This window comes from Nannospalax galili, unplaced genomic scaffold, assembly GCF_000622305.1.
Source record: "Nannospalax galili isolate Female #2095 unplaced genomic scaffold, S.galili_v1.0 scaffold312, whole genome shotgun sequence".
NCBI classification, from domain to species: Eukaryota; Metazoa; Chordata; class Mammalia; order Rodentia; family Spalacidae; genus Nannospalax; species Nannospalax galili.
Window position 1 is genome coordinate 2,589,395 of NW_008335967.1, and position 7,612 is coordinate 2,597,006.

The following is a 7,612-nucleotide window of genomic DNA, read 5'->3' on the forward strand; positions in this document are numbered from 1 at the left end:
AGGGCTGGCAGCATCTCGGGCTCCTCCCGCTCCCGCCGTGGCCGCGCCGCACCACCCCCCTCGCCCTCTCCCCGCGCGCCGCCCCGCCCGCGCGACCACATGATCCCAGGAAGCCATGGCAACCCTGCCAGCGGGTGCTGGTGCCCGCCTCTCGCTCCAGCCCCGGAGGGGTGGAGGCGCGGGCGCGCGGGCGGGGAGTGATGCTGCGGCACGCGCAGGGGTTGCGGGGCCCAGGCTGCGGTCCACCTGTGCACGAGGCGGAGGGCGGGGCTGCTCGCGCTAATCCCCACACGTCAGTCTCCGCAAACCCTCGCCTAGATGGTGTCTCGGGATTTGTCCTGAAACTTCAACCTCCAGCTCGGTCCTGGCATTTTATTTAACCCCCGGAATCCAATCGCTCGATAAATGTTCGTGATGCCTTTTGTTCAAGTTCTATAGCGGTGCTGGTTCTCTTGGACAGACACAAGTGGCCGGTCTTTGTGACAGCTTCCTTCTTTCATTAGGTCTTATTCAGTCTTTTCTTAGCCGCCTTGTGATGTTTTGCCTTGCCGGTGCTATGCCACGGTGTGCTTGGTGCATTCCCTACTATTTACTGGGACAAAGGCGCCATTTACTGTGAAACACTTAGCAAAGTTAGCCGATACCTTTCCGACAGGATAGTGCAAGCTGGATAAATGGTAGTCAGGACAATTGGTCTGAACCCAAAGGGAGCTTTGCTTGATTAGTTTCTTACTGCTTACTTTTAAAGCCTTTCTTGATACTGAGTCATTTCAATTAAGTCTCTAAAATTTGAGTATGTCAATGTAAGCAGAAATAGAACTACAAATTTTTGCTTTAAGTATAGTGGGGGTTTTTTGTTTTGGGGTTTTTTTTGTTGTTTTTGTTTGGTTTTTTGGGGGGTTTTTTGTTGTTGTTTGGGGGGTTTTTGTGTGTGTGTGGTTTTTTTTTTTTTTTTTTTTTTTTTTTTTTTTTTTTTGGTCTTTTTGAAACAGGGCGTTCCTGTAACCCCAGCTGGCTCCCAAGTGCTGGGACTACAGGCGAAGTGCCATCACGCCAAGCAAAATTCTTTTTTTTTTTTTTTTTTTCCTTTGGAAATGAGCTTATTCTGAAAATGTTTGTAATTTTGAAACAGAGAAAATTCTTTTGCCAAATCAATGCTGTCTAAATACATGTGCTTCATTTTCTACACTGTTCATATCTGTTCTTTAGTTTTATTTGCTTCCCTTAGTCACTCTCATTTACCTTTCCACCCACACAGAAGAGAAAATACATGACTCAGGAAATTTAAAAAACTAGAAATTAGAAATTCAACTACTTTCCGTTATAAAAATACATCTTATATTTATTCCATGAGTGAATTTCTGTAGTTCAGTTTTGTAATCGACCTCATGATAATAGTATTCTGTTATTTTTTTTAAATAAAATGCATTTTTATTGTAATTGTCAAGCATTTAAGAAATATACTCAAAAAATATGGTAATCCTCACATGTGATTGATTGAGGCACAATATTAGGCCTGTTCTCTACCATATGGGTGTTCTTTCACAGGTTCAATAATCTAAGGTGCATTTGTATCATCTGTCTTCATTTATAATGATATTTCATTTAATTATGAATAGAATTGTTCATATGCAGCAAAAAGTGCATGCTATACTAGTTAAAATAAGATGGACTTGTATTTCTCTGTCATGTAAAGCGGGCCATTGAGGGCCTGTATGGTACTCAATGATAATCAGGAACCCAACCTCCTTCAAGCCACTGCTCTTTAATTCTGTTTGTGGTCCAAAATGGTTACTCCACCCAGTCATCTCATGTATAAGTCAGCTAATGAGAGTATAGAAAAGAGAAGGCAGCCTCCCTTCCCCACAACACACACCCTTTGAAGGACTCTACCAGAAACTCAATCACACCAATACCTCCTCTACTCTTTTGGCTAACATTTAATGGCCATGCAAATTGCAATTTCTGTAGGGAAAAGCATAGTACCTCCTGCCCCTTTGCTCTTCTATGGTGTGACTTAGCCATTCCTACAGGAGTTGAGTGTGAGTGGGCTTGAGACTGCTTTGACCAATCGTGCATTTAGAAGTCATGCTGGCCCTGAGACAGGTGCCCTGTCCTAAGCCCTGATCCATAGGGTTGGTGAATGTAATAAAAATGATTGTTTTAACCTATAAATTTTGGAGGCAATTTGTTGCACAACAATAACAATTGAAACATATAAGGAAACCTTTGGGATGTGCTCTTTATTTCAAGCAGTTAAGTGCCAACCAAATGCTTGGGGATGCAAGAAAACTAAATCTGGAGACAACTATTAGTCTCTGTCACAGTGTTCAACACCTTTCTCTAAAGACAGAAGAAAGAAGGTACTCCTCTTCCAAGCATGCACAAGAGTCACATTTTAAAGTATCATCCTCCAGCTTGTGTTTCCAACTTCATTTATTTCTTTTTTATTTCTTTTTTATTTTTTTTTTATTTTGAGACAAGGGCTCCTGTAGCCCCAGCTGGCCTGGAACTTGCTATGTAGACCAGGCTGGTTTCAGTCTCACAGATATCTGCCTGCCTCTGGCTCCCAAGTGCAGGGACTAAAGACGTATGCCATCATACCCAGCTGTTTATTTTTTTGTAGATTTATATATGAGGTATGGTAGATGGTTCTCTGTCATCAGTCACAATGCCAGGAGTTCTCATTTCTTTAGGATGATAGAAGTGATTCAGGCATGAAATGCATAATTGGATTAGATGACCTATTGGTCTTCCATCCTGGGAGGTTTACAATAATATAATATTAAAAGCAGTTCTGTTGGATTTAAGCCATCTTTGCAAACAGCTCTCTGACAATTTTTGTTTGCATCAATTCTTAAGTCAATAATCATGACCTCAGAAAGAAAAAGCTTCATCCTAATCTTCCCATTATACTATGCTAGAATTGTTCTCAGAACAAACATTCACTTCTCAAATCAGTTCTGGCTTTTAATCACTACCACGTAACCTTTTGGTAATATCGTGTGATTTCCTTTGCTTTCATTGGCAGGATATTTGCTTTTGAACCTTGGAGTGCAATGACAGAGCCTTATAGGGACTATTTATCTTGAATTCTTTAAAAGAACATCACTGGTATTGATTCTTTGGTTGTTGATTTACAAAGCAATTTGCACTAGTTTCTCAGAGGATCTGCCTAGAAACAATTGTGAAACAACTCTAAGAGCTCAGCATTGAAATAAAACAAGAATGTTACCAAACTGAACAAAATTAAACAGTTATTGAACAGAAGTATCGGTTTACTTCAAGTGCCAAAACAAGACAGTGGCAAGGACAACCAATAGCTTGGTCAAGCTTTACCATGCAGAATAATAACTATGATCAATCAATCACCCAGCATTTCCTATCAATAGTTAAGATGTATCCTGATCAAATCACTCTGGTGCAAGAAACAAATACCCACTCACAGGAAAAGAAAAAGAAAGAAATGAAGATCAGGCAGTTGAAAGGATACAGGAACTGTTCTGCCTAAGCCCCCCATTTTGCATCCTTTCAGCCTTTCATAGGTGACTACGGTTTGGGCATATCTATTAAGGTTCTCAAGAAATCAAATCCAGCTAGTTCATTTTGACCGTCCTACAAATTACTTGACCTTGACTGAGGTGGTCTGTCAGTGCAGCCACTGGGCTGAAGGATGAGGTAGTGAGAGTATAAATACTTGACAAGGCCTGCCTCTTCCACAAAGAAAAGTTCCAAATATTTGGATTATGAGTGGTACAGGCACCTCATAGTGTATCTGCTAAACAGTGGTGACCTCATAACCTGGAAATCTTAGACTTCAGACTAAAACTAAGTAAAATGCTGAATCTTTAGATGCAGCTTTGCAGAGCTATGTCTAGAACACAGAGATTCTCAAGCCCTAGCAAGAAGCAGAATCCATAGAAGTCTGGTTAAAATGCTTTAACCAGAGTGCTGGGTGCCACTCCGAGACTTTTAGGCTCAACAGGTATGAAGTGGGGCCCAAGAATTTGCATACTCAGATGATTTGTAGGCTGGAACCTGAGAGCCACACTTTGGGAACCACTGGCATTGGATTCCCTGTGCAAGAGCTTATATCTTCCAGAAGTTATTTCTTTATTTAACATCAAAGCATAAGATTTACTTAGGCTCAATGTAGACTAGATGCAAATTCATTATGTATTCTATTCTTCTTTAAGGGGTCCTGCAAACTTAAAGTGCTTTTTAAAGCATCAAAGAGTATGTCTTTAAACATCACATTTCACAAAACAGAATATGGATTTCCTTTTGAAAGCCAGATTGGATACACATATTTATTTCTGCTTCTTAAAAGTCCACTAAAATAATAGCTAAAGGAATGGGACAAATCTCATAAGCAAAGGAATAAGAATATCATGATAAAAATTAAAACAATTACTTTTAATTTAAATTAGTCTTAAAAGGAAGGAAATTCTGACACATGCTTGAAGACATTATACTAAGTTAAATAAGCCAGTCCTAAGAAGATGATACTGTTTGAGTCTTTGTATATGAGGCATGTAAAATCACCAAAATTCATAGAAACAGAAGGAAGAATGGTGGCTGTCAGGGATTAGGAACAGCAGAAGGGAGGCTCCTTGTTTAATGGGTAAAGAATTGCTATTTGTAAGATGAAAAGATTTTGGAATTGGTTATATAACAACATGAGTAGATTTAGCATTTCTGGATTATATCCTGAAAATGGATAAAATAGTAAATTTTGTATTGTCTATTTTGACACAGTTAACTATTTTACAGAAAAATCAGTTTGTTTTTTTGTTTTTTTGTTTTTTTGTTTTTACAGCAAATCAGAATTGCCTACTAGAATTTTGGGACAAACTTAACAAACTAAAAGGTGCCAAAAGCCAAGTCTGGGTGAGGGGTCAGCAAAAGGAAGCCAATAAGGAGCAGGCTAACACCTGTCTCTCAGAGCACAGATGCATAGCATCTGCAGGTACTACAGGAACCTCTAAAGGGGATATAAAGAGACAAGGTTGGTTAAATGAGTAAACTGTACAGACCACTGGTCCCCCTCCAGTTCCTGCGCATCCTTGTAGGTCAGTAACTGCTCCCATTTCCTCTGACCCACTAGAGGAAATTGTTCCTGAAGTTGTTACTTCTCCCACAGCATCACTGTTTCCTTTTCAACTGAGCTGGTTTGTGGCAAGCAGACTCCAGAATGTCCCCTGTTTCTTGCCCCCTACTAGCCAAGCCCTGAATAATCCCCTCTCCAGCATGAAGTGGTAATTGTGACTTGTTCCTAGCCAATAGAATTTGACGAAGGCAAAGGGATTTTGCAGATAAATTTTCAAGGCATTTGGTTTTGAATTAATCAAAAGGAGATTATCCCAGTCCTGATTTAATCAGGGGAAAGCAATTAAGAAGGAAGAGGTTCTGCTTGTCAGCCTGATGCCTGGAGGCAGCCTTGCTTAGGGAGCCCACAGAACCCTTTCTCCACTTACCTTTCAGGCATCACTATTTCTGTTCTCCCCCCAACACTAAGGCTGAATCTTTTCAGTCTCCTTTAGTGGACCATGCCCTATCCTCCTGACCTCTAAATGGTGAAGCACCCAGATATCTTTCTCCTCACTCCCAGAGTGATTTTCAGAAACTGCCACTTCTATACAGATGATTCTTGGGGTGGTGGTGGAGAGGGACTATCAGAGCTGAGATTCAGCAAATCTAGATAACATCTGGGGCCAATGAAGCAGGAAATGAAAGATGTGTCGAAGGAAGTCCCCAAGGAAAAAAGAAAATTGATAAATGATCTAGTATGTTTGATTATGTCCACCTCTGGCAGAGAGTCTGGGAAGAGAAAAACTGTTGAAAACAGTACAGGTCACTCCAGGGAAAACAAAGTCGAACAAGAAAGTAAATAAGAATCATAAAATAACTACATGGTTTAGCCCTAAGTAATATTTATGTAATCGAAAAAAATGTAAAAAAAAAAAGAGTCTTGAAACCATCAAAAAGTGTGGTATATACCTATTTAGGGCAGAAAAGAAAAAGGGAGAATGTATATTCATTTCTCTCTCTCTCTCTCTCTCTCTCTCTCTCTCTCTCTCTCTCTCTCTCTCTCATACGTGTGTGGATACTGTGGGAACTGAACTAAGAACACTAAATCTTGATACCCAATAATATGTAGTCAGTGAAAATTCTAAATTGGAGAATCAAGAAAGTACAACATGCTGGACATAGTGTCACTCGCCTTCAATCCCAGTACTCAGAGGCAGAGGTGGGCAGAGCTCTAAGAATTCAAGGCCAGCAGCCTGGTCTATATAGAGAGTTCCAGCTGGGGCTACAGGGAAACCTGGTCTCAAAAAGACCAAAAAAAGAAAAGAAAAGAAATAACAACATATTTTTTTAAAAATATATCACTAAATATCGAGAGAAATCATTTATATAATGTGCACTGCCTTTGAGAAATGGGAATGACATACTATTTTGACTAAATTTAAAGATTTGAATTTCTACAATGGAAACTAAGCTACAGGGACCCCGACATTTCTGGATTTACAGGACCATACAACTGAGCAATATCAGTTCTTATGTGGGCTGAACCAATGAGTGGAAAATCCCAAACTTGCATCTTCAAGTTCTACAAATTTAAGAAATCAGAGGCTATTAATTCATATGACCACTTTTACAGGTGAGGGTTTTTACGGTATTCTGTAAATATCCTGCTTATTGTCTCACTTAGCTGAACATTTATGGAAATTTCCTTTGTTTTATAATATCATGTCTATTTCAGTAGTTTCTTTTTTGGCTTCTCTCTAACAGAGTTACTCCATTGCACTTGTGAAATTCAAGAATTGAGATTCCCAGGTGTAGAATTCTCTTGCTAATCTGTATTCCTGTGGGGTTGAATGTTCCTTTTTGTGTTCGGTCCTCTTAGAGCAAATGTGTGTTTTGTTTGGAGAACAGTTTGCCATTTACCATACTTCAAGGTCATGGTATCTTTTGTTTGTTGAATTGTGTGGTCCATTAAATTCTGTTTAGTCTTTCTCTTGCACAAAAACAAATTAAACATGTTATCAGAGCACAAGGGGATCCTTGGGGATTAAAAAATATGGAAAATTCCTGTTTGGCATAGAATAAGGGGCATTTCCTGTGATAGCTGCAGTGGCTCTCTGAGAGAGAATGCATCCATGAAGTTAACATGTTTATAACACCTTCTCTGCATAAGGCACGACACTAGGAGTTGTCATTACACAAAAGGGCTGTTAAGATAAAGTAAAAATGTTCTTATCTTTATTCTCAGGCTGGGGAAATAAGCATGAAACAAATAGAAAACAAATTACATAATTATGAAGAAAACTAGAATAATATAAAAGTATAAGTTGGGAGACTTTACTGGGGGGAGGTGATAGGGAATGCTTTTTCTGTAGCTTGCTGGTATCTGGCTTGGACGCTCCATTGGCTATTAAGGAGAGCAGGTGGGTGTTAGGAGCAGCCATAGTGAAGTGGCTGATACTATTATGTGGATTCTTGGCTCAGATTTACACCCCTCCCCCCTCCAAAAAAAAGCAGTTGGCAAAACATAGCCATTTTTCATATAGGGATGCCTCCTTTCAATCAAGCTTTCAGGGTTCCTGAT